At 38.5% G+C, this 20,534-nt stretch overlaps 1 pseudogene; it reads left to right on the forward strand.

Moving 5' to 3' along the window:
* The window catches only part of LOC139728462 (corticotropin-releasing factor receptor 2-like), a 73,167-nt pseudogene that overhangs the window by 41,804 nt on the left and 10,829 nt on the right, over positions 1-20,534 (forward strand).

Consider the following 20,534-nt stretch of genomic DNA (forward strand, 5'->3'; position numbering starts at 1 on the left):
TTGGAAGTATACAAGCTGCTTATCCAGTTGGTCAAACTTATATGTCCATTTGTATCATGATTATGATTGATATGTGTTGGTCTACTTGAACCAACTTGATTGCTTTCAATAGCTACATATTGGGATTTTTTTTTTAATACAAAGCATACTGATTTCTGAAATTGGTCATTGTGGGTACATGACTCACAAATGTCAGGAAGAACTTACGAAGGGGCTTGTCACTTGGGCTCAATTTGCTCCAAACATTCACTGTCGTTTTGAAATCCGCCCATAATATATATATAAACATTGTATCTATATACACACATTTTCGAGCGATTCGCTCGAAAATTTGTGTGCCGAAATAAACTGTTGGTGAATACAGCATGTACTTGTTTTCAATTATATATATATATATATATATTTATTGATTCGTCTATTTACATTCATTGCAGTTCTTTTAACAGCATGTTGCAGGCAGAACCAGATTCACCGCAGCTCAAAAACCCGGTGGCGAGTGCTCATGCCTGATTGAATGGTTTTTGAGATTGACTATTACGGTGTCAAATTGCACAAGTTTTGGGCGCGATGCGATCGTCTTCTTCTTCTTTTTTTCCTTTGGACGTCGATTTTTTTTTTCTCTCTCTCTTTTCCTTCCCCTCAAACGGTGGGGATCCATTACACGTCCTCTTAATTCTTACTCTAGGCAGAATGGACGCGATAAACGTACACACGAGCACAGGTTGACGTCCGGGCGGGGAATAAATGCACCCCTTCCCTCACTACTTGACTACACCCTACCCGATAATAAGGAGAGATACCCCCATTACGATTTTTTTTTTCCAGATAGAACAAGGACCAGGGAGAGAATACATACATACAAACATACATACATGATGCTACATGGTCCATTAAAAGGGCATCTCGTTATAATCCTACTGAAGCGGAAGGTTTCACAAAAATGTTCTTCGATTAAAATGAAGGAAAATTATATCTGATAATACAGATATATTCTTCTGAAGTTTTTATACAATCGGCAAACAGGGGGCATATTCGTCATAACCATTAGTTTCCCCTATAGAAGAGGGATCCTACAGTAAAGAAACAAAAGAACGAATGATAGTTTCTTAGATGAAAATGAAAGAAAATGATATGATAATATGATAAGACAGATACTCTCTGAAAGTTTTACAATAGGCAAAAAAGCAATGTCCTCTTATTTTCTCACCCCCCCCCCCCATATACACATCTCCAAATCTAATGTCTTCTAGAAGGCTTAAAAAGAGTCTCAGGGGTTACTTCGATCGTTGTTTTACAGTTTATAAAGTCTTAAACCTTCACTCACAAGTTGAGGCTGGTGGGTAAAACGGATTACGTCAGAAATGACCGGTAAGGAAATGGGGTTTGTCCACCCAATGTTGATGTATATGTTACATTATATGAATGGTTATTCGGTTATGACAGTCTAGTTTCCGCCCTTTGCTCAAGGCTCAGATGCAATGGGGGGGGGGTGGAACTGTATATTGAAAATATGGACATCAGAATCTTTTTGCTATAACACCCCCTCCCCCTTCCCTCATTAGCCCATTCTGTGCCAATTACTAAAATGTGCTCAAATTTCACACACATACACACAAAAACACACACACACACACACACAACTTCGACTGGAAATTATTGTGGCACGCGGAAGGTTAATCGGCAAAGAGCTGCGAATGAGGAAACACTAAGGGTATAGACGGAGCGGGGGAGAAGGGTAACATGTATTATACATACAATTCGCTGGTTCCAAAATGCGAAGAGAAAAAGTGTCATTGTGAGGTCACGGCCATCGTGCATCCTTTATGACGGGAGGCGCGCTCGAAGCCCGCGGAAACATTCGTCTTCCCGCCTGCTCCTTTAAGGGATCTGCGTGTATGATGAAGGATGTGTGAATATATGCATCATGTGTTTGCGCGATAAGGGAGGTGCAGAACGGCAAAGACAAATTGGAAAACCAACTGCCGGCGGGGCGTTCCCGTTTACAAAAAAAAAAAGTAGGAGATGAGAAGGAAAATGGATGCCGCATGTGATATCATCGCTACATTGCATTTGGCAACCCTTGAAGAAACAAGAAAAAAAAGGTGGTCCGACATTAAAGAGGAATATCGAGCAGGGCGAAGGGAAACGACACGGTAGAGGCAAAAAAAAAATTGTCCTGAGCCATCGCTTGCAAACAGCAGGAGAGGACTACACATCCTGCGTCACGCTAATGATATTCATGTATTATCAAAAAGCTGATGATGTGCATAAGCCACGGCGGCTTTTTGTCACCTTAAACAAGGTGTTTTGTGGACGAGTTTTTGATCATTTTTTTCTTTGTTTTTTTTTTTGTGTGTGTGTATGTGTGTGTGTGTGCGTGTGGGGGGTGCGAGAGACTGTATGAAAGAGGGGATGTGTTTGATTTTAGCTTCTAAAATAACCATGAGTGAACCCAAAAGAAATCAGGTTTTAACGACCATTATTTGTCCGTCTTTTGAAAGCACGCGGTGTTTTACGATCTACCTGAGATGAGGGGCGTGTGAGGAGATTGGTACAAGTCAGAAGATATAGAAGGATAGATAGCATTTTTGTGTGACCAGATAACTTTTTGTATTACCTTGGAAAAGTGTCGTCCTTAGGAAACTGCAGAGTCATCAATAACCTGTAACAACAACTACTATGTCTACTACTTCTATACTACCACTATAATATTACTATAATGTACTACTAAATTACTACAACAGCTACTACTACTACAATGCCATTATTACTACTTTAGATATTACTACCGCTACTACTATTTCTACCACTACTACTACTTCTGTTGTTACTACCGCTACTACTACCACTATTACTACTATAGCTATAATATTAATACTTCCACTACCACTGTTACTATACTACTACAACAACTATTACTACTATAGCTATACTATTGATACTTCTAATACTAATTCTACTACTACTACTACTACTACTACCACCACCACCATCACCACTACTGCTGCTACTGCTACTACTATTACCACCAATTCTACCACTACTACCACTATCATTACTATAGATATTAATATTAATACTTCTACTACTACTTCTAATTCTACGACTACTACTACTACTACTGCCACTATTACTACTATAGCTACTACTATTAATACTTCTACTACTACGACTAGTACTAGTACTACTACTACTACTGCTACTTCTACTACTACTGTTACTAATACTACTACTACTATTACTACCACTATACCACCACTATTACTAATATACCTATTACCATTAATACTTCTACTACTACTACTACTACTATTACTACTACCACTACTACTACTACTACTATTGTTACTGATATTGCTACTACTGCTACTACTACTACTGCTACTGCTACTACTGTTACTAATACTGCTACTACTACTACTACTACTACTACTACTACTAGGTCCTACTATTACCACTACTACTACTTCTACTATTACCACTACTACTTCTACTACTAGTACCACTACTACTACTTCTACTACTACTGTTACTACGAATACTGCTACTACTACTACTACAACTATTACTACTTCAATGTACAACTACTACTACTGCTACTGCTACACTATATGTAATGTCCCGACTACAAGGACAATGAAAGTGAGGATATGATGCAGTGAACATCATTTATCACGGTCGACCTATAACTAATCTCTGGTATTTGCAGTCATCCGTTTCTTTCTTTCTCTCCTTCGAATGTATCTCTATCCCTTTCCTTCCCAATGCCACTCAGGCCATTGATTTCATTTCGTTTCATTTAATCATTTAAGTTTTAACAAAGATTATTGCTAGGTAGGCTATGGGGATTTGGTTGACTGAATGTCAGCTACAGTATAAGTTATCGTAACATCATACCAATGAAGACATGTTGGTGTTCATGTTAATACTATAGTCATTAAAAATGCAATGGATATTCAGTATGGGCTTTATGTAGAGTGTTGTAGATTCTCCGTTTTACCTCAACCGCCCACAGGAAAGTGTAGGAATGATGATTCAAAAACATGTTATTCATTATCATTTAGCAAATATTATAGCGAGGTAAGCCATGGGGAATTGATTGACTGGGTTTCAGCTTCTTGTAAGTTATTGAATAATCATACCAATAAAGACATACAGAAATTCATGTTAGTAGTAGTCATTGAACGAAAAAAAAAATTAAGAATACAATGGCTATTCAGTATTAGTTTCATGAAGATTTGTAGAACCTTCATCATACCTCAACCGCCCCCGGAAATATGGAGGAAAGATGATTCAAAACATATCTAATATTATATTTAAAAAAAATAATGCGATGATGAGGAGAGGAGAAAAACAAGAAGAAGACGATAAGCACTTAGCGATACCTGCGAGAGTGCTCGTTCATCTGTTCATTTCCCACGCATAGCTGTGACACTCCAGAAAGGCTTGTTCAATCGAGTTCTTGACATGTGATGATTACCTTCTCCACAAAACAAAGACAAACAGTGCGATCCTGACACGTCTCGCTGGGTAGAGAATGTACCTTCCCGCGATCTCTAGTCGGTTGTATGCGCAAGAATGTAGGGGGGGGGGGGGAATCGAGGTGGAGAGCGAACTCTCAGACTGTATTTTAATTGCTATCTCCTGGAGTGTCTGTAAGTCAAGATCGAGACATCTTCTCGGCATTCGCTGTTTTGTATTTTCCTCTCTGTCTGTTTGTTTGTGTGTGTGTCTGTCTGTCTTTCTGTCTCTGTCTGTCTGACTCTTCCTTCCCTGCTGTGTCAAATTGTCCCCATTGCAGCGTGTGAAAGGCTCTTCTTTTTTTTTAACTTGTGAATAGTGCATTAAAAGAAAAAAAACTCACTATCACTAGAGAGTATACTCCCTGGTGATAATTACGTGTCATTTTTGCGTTACCCCTTAGTTTGCCACGCCCCCGTGTCGATGAAAAGGGAGTGTGTGAAAACATTATGGACCTTCCCCTTGATGCTAGGGGCGAGCTTTTCGTTTTCAAAGTGCCAAGTAAAATAAATTGTTCTACATATTTATGCTCATGGAATTGTTCGTCTATCAGCATGTAGCTCTAGAATTCTAGATGTTACTTACTGAAAACGACAGAAAATAGCGATGGTATAGCTTAGTTTGCTTCAAATACGGATGAGATGGTAATAAGAAGAAAACACGAGGCGGATATAATGAGGTATAATATGGTGCCAGCAAAAGAAGATCGGAAACGTAAATAATTGTAAATCTGTATATCTATCTGTCTCTTCTTTTGACTTGAAATACTACAGTTTTTGTTTATCTATGTATGTACAGTATGATAATACCTATCTATCTCTTTCTTTCGCTCTCCTCATATTCTCTTTATATAATTATCATTTAACACACACATTAATGATAAATGTTTGAGTTATGGTGACATAATTTATGTTAATTTAACATGATTGTAATTTACTGACGTTATTCTTGTGGTCGTGTAGAAGAAACTTCATGGGCATTGTAGATGACCAGTTAATCATCACTCGTTTGCGTAAGATTAACAGCGCGGGAGTAAAAAAGTGTAATTGTCATAACTCAAGTGGAGAGCACACACATTGTCGAAGTCATTCATTAAGGGTCAGGAGCCAGATGTCCTAGGGAGTCGTTGGCTGGATCCGTGGGCAGCCACGTGGGGGCAGGTTTGATAGTCGTGTGAGTCCCATCTCGGGGGTGGGGGGGGGGGGAGGGGCGGAGGAGAAAGACAGAGGCAAACAGACGCAGACAGCGACATATAATCCTATATGTACATACATACACACACACACACAAACACACACACATATACATATATGTATGTATATATATATATATATATATAAATATGTATATATATATATATATATATATATATATATATATATATATATATATGTATCAAGAGAGAGAGAAAGAAGGAGAGAGAAGGACAGACACACTTCCACAAGAGCACACGATGAAAAAGGTAGATGTAGGTTAAATAGCGTTAGATCGCTATACTATTATAGATAGACAGATAGATAGATAGATAGATCGATAGATAGATAGATATAGATATAAATATATAGATACATATGGAGAGGGGGAGGAAAAGAGAAAGAAGTTACATAGATGGAAAAAAAACGGACAGAGAGTGAGAGAAAGATAGCTTTATGTTATCATGATCATATTATATTGCACGAAAATGATATGTCTATCTCCTCTCTGAGACTTTTCGAGTCCACACATCAAACATGTCAATACATGCCAGTTGATGAACTGGGTGGCAAATCGGCCGTTTTTCTACATGTACGAGTAGATCTCTGTAATCTGTTGGATATTTTTTTTCAATTTTTGTTTTCTCTTATGACACATCTTCCCAGTCACAATATGTAATTGCCTGGTGATTTAATCAAGATATCGATGTTTAAATATTAAAAGTATTTCAAATATCTGGCTCATCATCTTGGAAAAAAAAATCTGATAACATCGTCAAACATCGATTTATGGGATACCAATAGTTTAAGACTTTTTACACACTAGGCTCTTCAGTGATGTCAGATCTGCTCCAATTATTATCCGATAACCTACAAAAGAAAAGTCAAAAATAGGAGGCAGCAGTTTTTTTTTTTTGTTTCTTTTTGGTGTTTTTTTTTTAAGAATATCGCATGCGGCGATGCATACTAAGATTAGGTTCTTGAAGAGCTTATTTCAAATCATCTTTTAATTGGCCTCTAGGGTTGGGGTATACACGGAGGAGCAGAATTAGATGATGTTTTCACGGATAAGATCTGACCCCGAATTTGCAAAACGGTGACGCAAGGAGCAGTCGCATACAAAAAAAAAGAAGAAGATAGAATAAAGATAAATTGTCAAAAAGGGGGCTGTTGTTTTTTGAGAATATCGTATGGAGTGATACACGCTTAGGTTATGCGTTTGAAGAGTTATTCCATATGATATTTTAATTGACTATAACGACTGGAGTATACTCAGACAAACAAAATTAGTTGAAGTTCAATCAAATCCAGACCCGAAGGATGTATGCAAAGTAAGAGCGTTATGGAATTTTGAAAAGTTTACGCGATATCTCAAAACGGTGACACATGGATCAGTATAAATTGCGCAGATAAGAGAAAACATAACATCAACGCTTTATATATCTCCCATTGACATTTGCAGAAATCCAATAAATCTCGACGCGTTGGGAAAACATGAAATCAAGACGAATATCTTTATATATTTGTCTTCTCTCCTAGTCTTGTTATCATCACCACTGCAGATTTGAGTGATCTTGACTAAAGTACCACGTGGATGAAAACATGTGAACTAGAACTTTCCACACCTTTTTTAATTTTTTGTTCGATTTTGATATTATCTGATCCTATTTTGTGTATGACAGCTTGTTTAAATGTTTGGAAGTGCGCTTTAAATCAAACATACCAACAAGCAAACAAATGCAATAGGTTGAAAAAAAAATGGCGACATGTTTGTAAAGTCCAATCTCCCAAATTGTTTTTGTTTTTCTGACTTAATCTTTATTGACTGCTGTTTAACTAATATCAAAGTCGTGACGATGGTTGACGTCTGACTTGTTGAATCTACTCGTCAACCTAATCATCATTATCATCATCATCATCATAATGATAAAAATAATAAGAATGATAATAATGATAATAATGATAATGGTGTGTGTGTGTGTGTGTGTGTGTGTGTGTGATCAGCGTTGTAGTAAACAATGACTTTGTTATTGGCTTAGTACGTTGACTACAGTTATGTATTGAAGAAAGATAAAGAAAGGTTTAATACTACATTACTTTTGTTGCAATTCGAATGATAAGAATGCTTGGGAATTGACGTATTAAATTGCTTTCACTCTTTACTCATTGTGTTTGTTTCTGTTCTCTCCCCACCCCCCCTCACGTTTTATGCTTGACTGCATCAGGTCATGTCACCCGTCATTTGTAACTGTACATAATATTTTATTGCTTGCGAAGGTCATTCCTAGGCTATTACTTTCTTTACACGTCATTTGAAAGAAGGAACTGAAGAAAGTTGATTAGTCCCAAATGACATGACAAAATATAAATCACCCTATGTACATTCACTGCAGATGTCTACCGTGGTTCAGTGGTAACGATTCATACTTCAGATAACTGCGACAGTATACGTAGGCAGTACTCGCGACTTGCCGTTTGTGTCGAAACGGAAGATATGTTTTCAAACGATATCCGAAGCTATACATAACCATCAGAACCGGTTACGTCTAGACTATTAGACGCTGCAAAATTGCTCTGCGATTCTCTGAATGGTTACCGTATTATTCGACGGGGAAAAGTGCGCTACTCGAATTTGCCCTCACGTGGTAACAATGCAATGATGTAATGCAGAAAACGAAGGAATGGAGAGGGAGATAGAGATGGTGAGAGACAGACGAAGAGGGAGAGAGGGAGGGGGAGAGAGGGAGAAGCGAGGAGGTAAAGATGACAAGTAGGCCTATAGGGAAGAAAGATAAGTGCGCCCTAACAAATTGCACACTACGCGATTTAACTCGTAACACGTGTGCCGTGCCTCTGCGTTTGATTGGTTTTGGCAATGTCGACTGCATGTCAAATCTGTAGTTGAAAGACAAGGGAAAAATATGTTCACGGGTATTAAAGAAAGAATATGTCGCTTCATAATCGGTGTTCTGCATTCTGGAGAACACAGGAAAAAAGGCAATGCCTTCCCAGTGCTTGGATGTCACACTGTCCGTTTAGGATATTCCTACTCATACCTTGTCCGTTCAAATGCAGATATCAAACGATTATTTTTGTTTCTCATACGATACGAGTTTTCTAAGATTCTCGATGAGTCTGCTCAAGACCCGACAGGTTCCCGTGGATGATTAATCACGAGTCCATTGCAGAATGATAATGATGATATTGGCGATGTTACATACATGTATCGTCGTACGCACTGACACACGTCGCATATACACGCAGACACGCCGGGGTCTCAGTAGGAAAATCATCTTCTAAGCGGTTTATTTTAGGTTATTTGCTTCCGATGAGTTCCGAAAATGAGTTATGGCTTTATTTTTTTACCCCGTTCTTTCTCTTTATCATTTCTTTCAAGGGTGAGAGGGGGGGGGGACGTCGAATTTTCAGGCGTGCATGTCGATGTATACGCGGCGCGTTCGGGACGATTTATTATTTCACGTTTACGGCGGTAATTAATAATGTTTGCGATCCTCCAGATGTTTGTACATCTGTCCGACCGAAGGAATGCGATTAGTTCATGGAGGGATCTGTCAAATAGCAACGGGAGCATTCTGATAAACGATCTTTATACTGGTCCCAAGATATTTGCTCACTCGCTGGAAGATCCATCATTTGCTAGACATCAAGTTTTTTTGGCACCCTTGATAAATGCTCAGTTTCCCTCCATCATCCTTCTTTTTTCTCTTCATCTCCTCCTTCGTATCCATCCTCCTTATCTTCATCGTCATCCTCATCCCCTCCTCCTCCTCCTCCTCCTCCTCCTCCTCCTTCTTTTTCTTCTTATTTTCTTCTGTTTCTTCTTCTGTATATCCATTCTTTTCTAACGATTCGACAAGGATGTCTTAACAAGAAATTTCTCCGTTTCCGTTTTTTTTACGAGTTTCGCTATATATTCTCGCCTTTGCATTTTGAGCATCTTTTCTTTTTTCTTTTTTGGCCTTTACTACCACTTTGATTTGTCTCATGGCTTTGAGAGATTTAACAGTATCTACCTAGACAGCGCTGATTTGAATGCATTTTTTTTTACAGATCCTACAATAAGATCTGAAAACAAACCACAGGGGTGAGCACGACTCAAGAGTTGGGTGCGTAGATGGTTGAGAGGACCTCCGCGGATTTTCCCTCGAATTTGCGCTAATGAAAAAAGAGATACTGAATTAATCATGGGACTCGATCGGACAGGAGGATGAGAGAAATTGCCGAATATTTTAGCTCTCGAGAAGTGTGCTTGCCTGCACCATCACCACCACCACCATCAACAACAACAACAACAACAACAACAGCAACAACGTTAACAACAACAACAACAACAACTACTACTACTACTACTACTACTACTACTACTACTACTACTACTACTACTACTACTACTACTACTACTACATATGTACTACTACTACTACGGAAACAACAACAACATGCGATGATTACATCGTCATGTATTTATGTGGACATTTATCATGTCTGGCTTAAGTTTCCCATGCAGGGAATCAAAGTATTCTGCTTTATGAATATACAGCTTCTAGCAATCGGTCAAAAAAAAAAAAAACAACTAAAAGAAGAAATATATATTTGGAATTGTCGCTGGTGATTAGCCTACAGTGTGAATGCTATCCCATAGCAGAAAGTGTAATTATCACTATATGTTCTGCACTATTTTTGGATATCATTTTCGACGGTTGCCAATACATGTTCAATTGATATGTTGCAGAGTGCTATTTTTTTTTTTTAATACGACTGTGACATTTTGTACGCACATGGCAGACTCGTTAACTTGGATATTTCACGGCGTATGAAATTATAATTCATGACGTAGCGCTCAAAGTGGTAAGCCATATGGAGGGGAAAAAATAATGTTGTAAGACTTGCTGGCTGCTGCTGGTATATCTTGTTTCTCCGATTGTGCGTGCGTGTTTGTTTGTTGTGTGTGTGTGTGTATGTGTGCGTGTGTGTCTATGCGCGAGGAAGTATGTGTGTGTGTGTGTGTGTGTGTGTGTGTGTGTGTGTGTGTGTGTGTGTGTGTGTGTGTGTGTTTGTTTGTCTGTGTCTGTGTCTGTGTGAGTATGTATAATTGAAATGCATTATAGATATACGTATTTCCATCTATACTTTGTTTGATTTGGTTTGGTTCTTTTTGTTTTACCTTGTCTCAAGCTCTGTATTCATGGTCAAAACTAATTGGGCCCTTGAATCAATCGCCGCTCTGCCTTGAACTTCCGAAACGAAAACAAGAGACCGCAGGGTACAAAAGAAGGCGGCCGCTGGGCCCTAAGTCCGGCTGCACATTACGCCGCGCAGCTGCAGTTAATGAACGGACACTATCCCCGAGTGCTCCCCCGAGCTTCTCGATCAAAAACCCTCAAACAGGAGCTGCCGAGCTCTTAAAGGCAGGACCTCCATTTCATATCGTCTGTTGAGAATGAGAAGGGCGTTAAGTTGTCTTGAACACTATGGGTTTAGCGACAACTTAACGCCCTTATCATTCTCAAGCGACGATATAGACCCTTCCACTTTTTCTTTACAAATCGTGTTTGGTGGCGTGACATGTTACTTTCTTTAAATCGAATTTCAGTAACGTAATACCATGCCTTGAAATGACAATAAAAATGGCAATAAAACTTATAATCACGTATGTCGTACTTCTCAATGACAGTACGATACGATACAGAGAATGATGTTACTGAGAATGATCGAATTATAACTCCTAGTACGTAGATAGTAACCTCGTTTTATCTGTTGTTGCTTTCTATTATCAGCAATACTTCCCCCTTTGCTCTTTCCTCTCTTATTTTTCATCTCCCGTCTCTTTCGTGATTATTGTATTTCTCGTCTTCTTTCTATCTCCCTCCCTTGTTTTCTGCTGCAGTTATTCCATCCCTCTCCTTAACTTCCTTCTTTTTATCTCTCTTTGTCGATGTTGTTGTTGTTGCCGTTATTGTTGTTGATGTTGTTATGATTGTTGTTGCCGCAGCTGCTGGTGCTGTTGCTTGGTCCCGTTCATTAATCGAAAGAGGCATGTTGATTGTCTGGTTAGAGAGCTAAAAGGCGTCCACGCCGAGATGTCTTACCTGGTATAAAGTGTTGTAGTGCTAGTTTCTTTGCTTTAAAAAATTGGCAATCGGTACTACCCCTCCTCGTACCCCCCCCCCAACACACACACACACACACACACACACACACACACACACACACACACACACACACACACACACACACACACACACACACACACACACACACACACACACACACACACACACACACACCTCCAACATCTCTTTTTCCTCCTCCGAGAACCCCAGATGATGGCAGCACCTTGGTTGGTGTGATGCGGACGTGGTCTGACATGGGAACTGTCAATTTTACTCTTCCTTTCCTTTCTTTCCTATTATTATTTCTTTCTTTCATTCTTTCTTTTTTTTTGCGTTGCTCACACAAACTCATCCGAAAGATGAAAAGAGATTTCGAGATTGCTCACGTTAGAAAGCGGCAGAAGTGTCGATCTTACGTATCATTCGCAGGTGTAGTCTTGCCTGTCAGACCCGGTGGTGACCAAGCTGTCAGAGACGTTGCTAATAATTTCGTCAGGATGACAGTATCGAAGCACGTGGTACAATCATTCGGAAGGAGATAGATTGGTAGTGCACGAAACAATCAGAGTGCACAAGCTCTTTCTAGCTCACTGTCGTGATCGTTTATAATGTCTGCCCCCCCCCCCCTCCTTCTCCTTATGATCCTGGTGCTTTCTTTTATTGCAACAACGTTATTGTTAAAATAATTGTGATGTAAATTCTCTCGGAGGTAAAATTGTGAATTTTTGAGTTTTAATTGGAATTTTCTTCGCGAGCTCGCATTTTCGCTCAGTTTGAAAGAAAAAATAGAAACAAAAGGAAAGATAGAAAATATATCGGTTAGGTCTGATGAACATTTTGTTTTATAATAAAGTATTATAATCATTGTTGAAATTGAGATTCACAGCCTACACATGTTTCAACTCATGAAAGTAGGATTTCTGTTACCAATTGACGAGATGTACGTCTTATTATAATACCAGCATGATTCTGTTTGATTTATCTGTTTCTTCTCCTCGAGAACATTTTTTTTTTGTTTACAATGATGGGTCCCAGCTGTTGCTTAGACTGCATTATAATTGTTTTCTGTTTCATGATATTAGGTTCAGATGAGCAGGGGGCCCCGAGTTTTAATATCAGTGTATTAGAATGCGTCCATGACCCTAAAGCATGTCATGAAAGTGCCAACTTAAATCTGCATCTAGCAGTTTGCATTTATGTTGACTCAATAAGGTGCAATGAACACAACGTCTGGCCTGGTCGAGTTATGCGAAGATTGAGCAACTTCGAGCACGATTTTTTTTTTTTTTTTTTTTGTGGAAGATCTTTGATTGAAATGGAAAATGTCAGTATCATTTTGCTTGTCTCAGTTAAAACCATACAGACAGACAGACAGACAGATGAAGGGACCACGCACAGACGTTTTAATGGTCTCTGCGCTTATGTTTTGCTTTGAAACGTAATTGAACCACGCGCGTGTTGTTGTTGTTGTTGTTGTTGTTGTTATTGCTGTTATATCCTTATGTAGTCATATTCCCAGGGGACGGGAAGTATAACGTACGCGTGGCTGGCTCCTTTGTCTATAATAGGAAACTCCAAACGTTTGTAGTTTTAATACGTTTGTGCCTTCACAAAATGTTTGTCGGAGTCAGCCTCGATTCACCTTATGTGAATCTGCAACATCAAATTGGCACAGTCTTGAGGAATAAGAACTTGACCCTGGCTGAAAACAACAACAACAAACAAACGCAATTAGATTATAATCATTTTACAACCATGCAGCGCCAGCATTGCACCTTGCTTGAGAAAGATGTGCAATGCATACCCATACGGAGACTCCCAAATCGATCTGCCCGGAAAAAATGATTGTCGAGATTAAGCTGATCGTCTTTTGAAATAGATTAAAATGTTGTCCGTAAATTATCTGCCTATGTATATGAGACAACATTGGGTAACCTTTAGTTCGATATCAATTTCTGTCCTGGAGATTCTCTTAAAACCCCACGAGCTCATGCCCTTCGTACCTTGATGGTTTTCAAAAGAGATTTTGATGAACTGTGACGATGGCATGAACCGGGAAAACATTCATAACGAGAATGAACGCCAGCCGGCGCGGAAGACAGCTTCGGTCCCAGAGGTGAAAAGGCGCCCTCACAGGGCCGCTGTTGCAATATTCATGCCTAGATTAACTTTCGGCGGCCCAGACGTTGGGGGTGATTAAAGAAATTAATGGGAGAACGTTAATCTCTTTGCATGCATGTGTGGGCACTGCTGCCGCTGCCCCCCTGCTCTCGAGCAGTACCGACGGAAGACGTAACGGTTCATCAGTAGATGCAATTACAGGCCGTGTCTTTAGGCCCACAGGGTCATTCTCGTGCCGGATGTTCAAATATTGATCGCAGATTGAAGCAATGTTTATCTTTCATGCGCTGCAACCCAGTGGGAGTGCCGTATTTCATATTGCCAATAATTATAACTCTGTAATATAATGTACTCTGTGTAATCCCCCTCTCTTTATCTATCTGCCTATCTACATTTTTCCTACACTCCCCGTTTTCTCGTTTACTTCTGATGCAGCTATTTCACTCCCTACATAAGCCTACCCACATCTATATGACATATGAATAAATACATCGATTATTATGATATGCCATTTTGCACTTTTATTACTACCTGCGAGTTTAACTAGATTTGAGCAAATAACGACCTCTCAATGTTACGTTTTCTTTCTCTAAATTTCTTTCCAGGGGTCCACTGCCATGCCGAATACGACCTGCTGCTTTGCTGGCCGCCGACCAAAGCGGGCGAGACAACGTATCTGCCATGCCCGGAGCTCGCCGACCAGTATCAGACCACCATGGGTAATTAAGATGACGATGATAATTACCGTTAATGCTTCTACTTTGTCTGATGCTAATCTTCCTCCGACATTAACTTCTTTCATTACTACTTTCACTTATATTTTGATTACTATTCTACGATTCTTCTCATTATTAAAATCACTATCATTGCTAATATCACCATTGATATTGCTATCATCATTATCGTTAGTGCAGTAGTCATTACTAACGTCATCCTCATACCACTGTCACTACAACTGCTGCTGCTGCTACTACTACTACTACTCTACTGCTACTAAAATTGTACTACAACTACTACTATTACTACTGCTACTAATACTACTACTACTGCTACTACTGCTACTACTACTACTACTACTACTACTACTTTTACTACTACTACTACTAGTACCAGTACTACCATTACTACTGATATTACTAATACTGCTGCTGCTACTACTACTACTACTACTACTACTACTATTACTACTGCTACTACTACTGCTACCACTACTACTGGTACTACTACTACTACTACTACTCTATTGCTACTACTACTACTACTACTACTACTACTACTACTACTACTACTACTACTACTACTACTCTATTGCTACTACTACTACTACTACTGCTGCTGCTGCTGCTGCTGCTACTGCTACTACTACTAATACTACTATTATTACTACCACTACGGCAACAACTACCATTACTACTTCTACTTACAATAAAAAAATATCATGAAATGAATATGTGTGGGCACTTATGGTGATGGAGTGTATTTTGATGATGATCAGATTGATAAACATGACACGGATAGTTGTAATTAATGCTAATGGCAGCTCTGACAGCAAGACTGGGAGAATGAAAAAAGAAAATGGGAAACACGAAAAAAAAATAAACAAACCTAGAGTGAATTGTGTTCATATTTTTCTTTTTTTTTTAAAACGGAAAATGTCTCGAGGTCGTACCCTTGGACAGCATGTTTTGTCCTCAATGATACACTTCTCGGAAATGCATAGACCGGGTACATACCTCCAACGCTTGGGTAATATTTCGCAAATCCATCATAAAGAGCAGTAAAAACGACATACTTTTGAAAAAGAAAAGACCGTATCCGTGGTTAAGATAAAAGCTAGTAATGGTAGTCGTATAATAGTTGTCACAATGATAATGGCCTAGACCCCATAAGGGTAGCCACTTTAATACTGTAAGCTCTATAAGTCAACGGAGGTTACCGTTATTACCACCCAGCTTGGTCAGGTACTCAGATTTACGCGTGGCATTGTAAGTACATACATTAGAAAGGGCAGCATGGGCACACTAGCTTGTACAGGGATGTGTGTCGCCGCATGGGATTCAGACCCATGCAAGATCTCGGTTTGTTCGTTTGTTTTTAGTTTGTTTGTTTGCATTTATTTTCTGTTTATGCCCCTTTTTGTCTTGTTTTGTTTTGTTTTTTGTATTGTCCGTAGAGTTGAATTATCATCTAGTACCATCAGAGAAACCGATGACCCTTGCGCCTTGTGAATCACCTATATATTGTGCTCTGCACACCCTGCTTCACATTGTGTCATTCTTTCTTGCTTTTGTGTTTATTTGTTGTTTTCATTTTACTCTTTTGCAAATCTATTCTACAATTATGATATTTCCATGAAAAGCAATGCATGATGGGTAAAGAGTGCATGCCCAGGATTGTATTTTTCTCCTACTTTCTTATTCATGTTCGACACGCTGGTATTAACACATCAGTCAGAAGAACTTGGTAAAGGATGAGCAGATTCTATGCTTATTCTGAATGATATATAGTCTTTTTAATCAATTCATGCGTGCTGATTACTCCATTATCTCCTCTCTTTCTCTTCCATTTTCAACAGCATTTCGAGAGTGCACCCTCAACGGGACGTGGAGCACATCCATATCTCCGGAAGAGATGTACTTGAATGGGAAGTACTGCAAATGCCTGCATTGTGAGGTAAGAGTGACGGGATCATTCATTTGTTAACTCTAAAGATCAGACAATCAACCGTTGTCCTGGTTGTAAACCAATAGGCGGAGCACAGTGATCACCATTAGTTTGGATGTACGGAACGCTCAAGGCCAACCCTGTCAACATGCAGGCTACTATTAGTAATCAAACGCCGTGAATGTAAACAGCGCCATCATTGTTCAACTCCCAAGGAGAACAGTTCTCCCTGGGAGTTGAACAATGATGGCGCTGTTTCATGACATGATGTCACAAACGTGTCCAGGGTTTTTTGGAACAATACTCATTTAATTGTGTGAGTAGTAAACGGCAGCTGTCTCCTGGAAGCTCGGAAGAAAACAGCCGATTAAATTTTTCTTTGTCATAGAGTTTTGTTCTTTCATAACTTTAGTTTCACTCATGGAATACAGTTGCAACATGTATAAATTTCGTAATTATGATGTAATTTTTACCGCATTTTTTCTTTGTCATTTTGGTTTTAACGTCTGTTTCTTGTCATCTGTTATATAACTGGTAAAACAGTTATGTAAGGCAAAAATGTTAGCATTCTCAAAAGTGTTAGTATCATTTAAGCTGAGCTTGCATTATCTAAGTTTAGTATTATCTAAGTTGATTACAACGTAAGTGTTATGTTGAGATTATGGAAGCATGTATGTTTTTTGTTTTGTTTTTTTCTTTTGTTCGATTGTAATTTGCCTAATGTTGCTTGTGGCCTTTCAGGTAATCACAACCATAAATCAGTTTGGATGTGGTCTCTCCGCTCTGGCGTGTATTGTGGCTTTCCTAATATTCCTCTTTAGCAGGTAGGTGGAACATCAATCTTGCAAGTGATACGTTGCCGAAAGGCATGTCATAAATGCAGCGTACAAAACAAAGGTGTACGTAAAGTACAAAACAAAGGTGTACGTGAAATTCAAAACTCAAAGAACTACCCAGAATTTTCTACGAGTGCCATTGATATTGTTATCTAATCAGGAAAGAAGGAAAACAACCTCCCCCCCAAAAAACAAAAAACAAAACAAAAACAAAAAAACAAAAAAAAAACACGCATTGCAAGTTTACATAATGCTAACCGAGTATGTGCGGAGCACAATTGTACTGACCATCCTTACAGTATGGAGATGCATGCCATTACATTATTTCAGAAAGTCACTATATATGGTCATGAGGGTGACGACGGATTCAATATAGTCTCGATAATTGATATTTCCCTTGAACCATTGTACTATCATCATGCTTTTTGTCATACAAACTGTAAGAAAAATCTACTATGGCGTTTTCCACCAGTCCTTGCCAATGAAAATACACAGCTATTCAATCCAATTCAATTTAAATTTATTTCTGTTTTTCGACAATAAAAATAACATAACATGCATCACACTTTCTTCAATGATAGAAATCGTATCAACAAAACAGTGTGAATTTAACAGTCAACCGATTAATCGTCAACATGTTCTGCAAGATATTTTTTGGTGCAATTTATCATTATTTTTTTTCAATGTAGTTACAAATGAATAGTTAAAACAAATGAGTTATTCATCTTGACGATGACTTAAAATAGAATAACGATGATAACTGAATAGATATAAATAAAGACGAAACATGGGTCAAACTCGGTGGTGATGCTCTTCTTGTCTTTGTACTCATCACCCTATGGTCTTATACCTCACTCTCCCTCTCTCCCTCCCCTTCTCTCTCCATATATATATATATATATATATATATATATATATATATATATATGATTTCTAATGGAGTATTTAAATGCAAAAATAAATCAACGTAAGGTTATCAAAAAAAACGTTATTAGATCTTTTCAATGATACTGAAGTCGTTACAATACAAGGACTATTTGAAAGATATTAGAATTACAATTGTATCCATATTTATTTTCAGCAGCTTCAATCTTGAATACATCAAAGCTTAATGGAAAATAGATTATGTCGGTGTCTGCACTATTAAACTCTTAATAACTACTTTGATATTTATTCATCATTATTGCTGAAAGATTTCATTTCACTTCTTTTTTGTTTCTCTCTCTCAATAGACGTCTCTGGTGCAGGAGGAACCACATTCACTGGCATCTTATCTCGTCATTCATTCTTAGTTACTTTGTCTATTTCGTCGCTCTCGGCATCAGATCTGCGTATGAAGGAAAGATTAAGGTATATTACCATGGTTACGGGCAGTCTTGATTTTTTGTGTTATTATTTTGTTGCTGTTGTTTTTTCACGGATAATGTACCCTGCCATTTCCCTCATTAGACACTGAGGGCGCTTATTATCCTCGTGTGTGGAGTTCATCCAAACCGCAATAAGCCAATTCGCAGTTCCACTTTGCGCATGAGCAGAAAAAAAGGTCAATCGTGCCAACAGGCATGTTGATTTTTAAATTCACTGGGATAAGCATCTATGATGTAATGATTATTCATGTAATCCTTATAAATGTTGCTTGCCAGCACATCCATCTGACAGCATAAGTAGTATTTGGCGATATTGATAGAAAGAGATTGTAAATACATTCAATGCGAAATAATGAAATGGATGCTTTCCCAAGCGTTAATGGACGGGTCATTCTGGTCATCTAGACACCTAACCACCAGCTAACCACCCACACAAAAAAAGTGTGTTTATCTTCAAGCATGAAGCCTGCGCTGTAATGGAAGAATGACATTGAATAGCACTGTATCTGGTTCATTCTTTGCTTGAACAGTATTGATGAATCTCATAAATTGTTACGTAAAGCCTATTACAACATGTATGTCGCTCTGCAAACGAGTGAAGTGCCCCTAACCGACAAAGAAAAAAAAAACAAACCAAAGGTTATTAGAACCAATGTGCCCATGAGCTAACTCCGAACTGGTTTATTGAATACCGGAATACAATAAGGGCCCCCAAGTCCAAATTTGGCTGTCATCTTTGAAGACCCTTGCAAAGTAGCGCAAGATAAAGATAGATAACATAACCATAACTGAACGTTCAGAATATCAAGATGTTGTTCTTATTCCCATTCATTCAAAAATCTGTCTAATGGACTTTGGACTTTATCTTTCTTATTCAGATTCAATTATTGGTGACCAGTTAACAAGAAAGCCTGATAAAATCGCCCAATAGCCGACATTGTTATTTTTGTATGTTCAGAAGACTCTTAATTTTTCTGTAGTGTGTAAATCACGATCTGTCCACCCCTTACATCAAGACCATAAAGCACACAATAACTTATTTAAACACTGGAGAATCCAAACTATAAACAAACAAGATTTATTATAGCGCTTGAACTTTGGACATTGGGTGAAGTGATGAATTCTGACAGGACTTCGAGATAGCAAACTATCTGGGTTTTTTTAAAAAACAAGTTTCTCTTCTGTTCGATCGTTCGTCTTTCGTTGAATACCGTAACTAATTCACCAATTGTTTGTTTGTTGTTCTCATTGTTGTTGTTTTTTTTATTCCCAAGTGGTTATCCGGACTTCTGGACACGCTCTACTACTACTCGCTGATGACGAACTATTTCTGGATGCTCGTAGAGGGCCTCTATCTGCACACGCTGGTGGTCTTCGCCCTAAGGATAGACGCCAACAGAATCAGCTTCCTCATCTACATCTTTATTGGATGGCGTAAGTATTATCTCTACATCAAATATCATCTTGTTAATTTGAAGAGTTTTATTGCAAAATGAGCTAAGCGCCATTTTCAAACATTTCAAAGTAAGTCCATCATCGGATAGAGAGCAAAATTAAACCTTTCCAGTAATAACTCACTTGCAACATACCAAGGGATATTCTAGTAGTTACGATTAAACACATCCTGTATTTTCTCATTATTTTCTTTGTTTTTAACAGCTTTAATCACAGATATCTCAACTTAACAAAAATAGATTT

This window comes from Diadema antillarum, unplaced genomic scaffold (genome assembly GCF_040938485.1).
Source record: "Diadema antillarum isolate AM-2024a unplaced genomic scaffold, OU_Dant_1.0 seq00000181_RagTag, whole genome shotgun sequence".
NCBI classification, from domain to species: Eukaryota; Metazoa; Echinodermata; class Echinoidea; order Diadematoida; family Diadematidae; genus Diadema; species Diadema antillarum.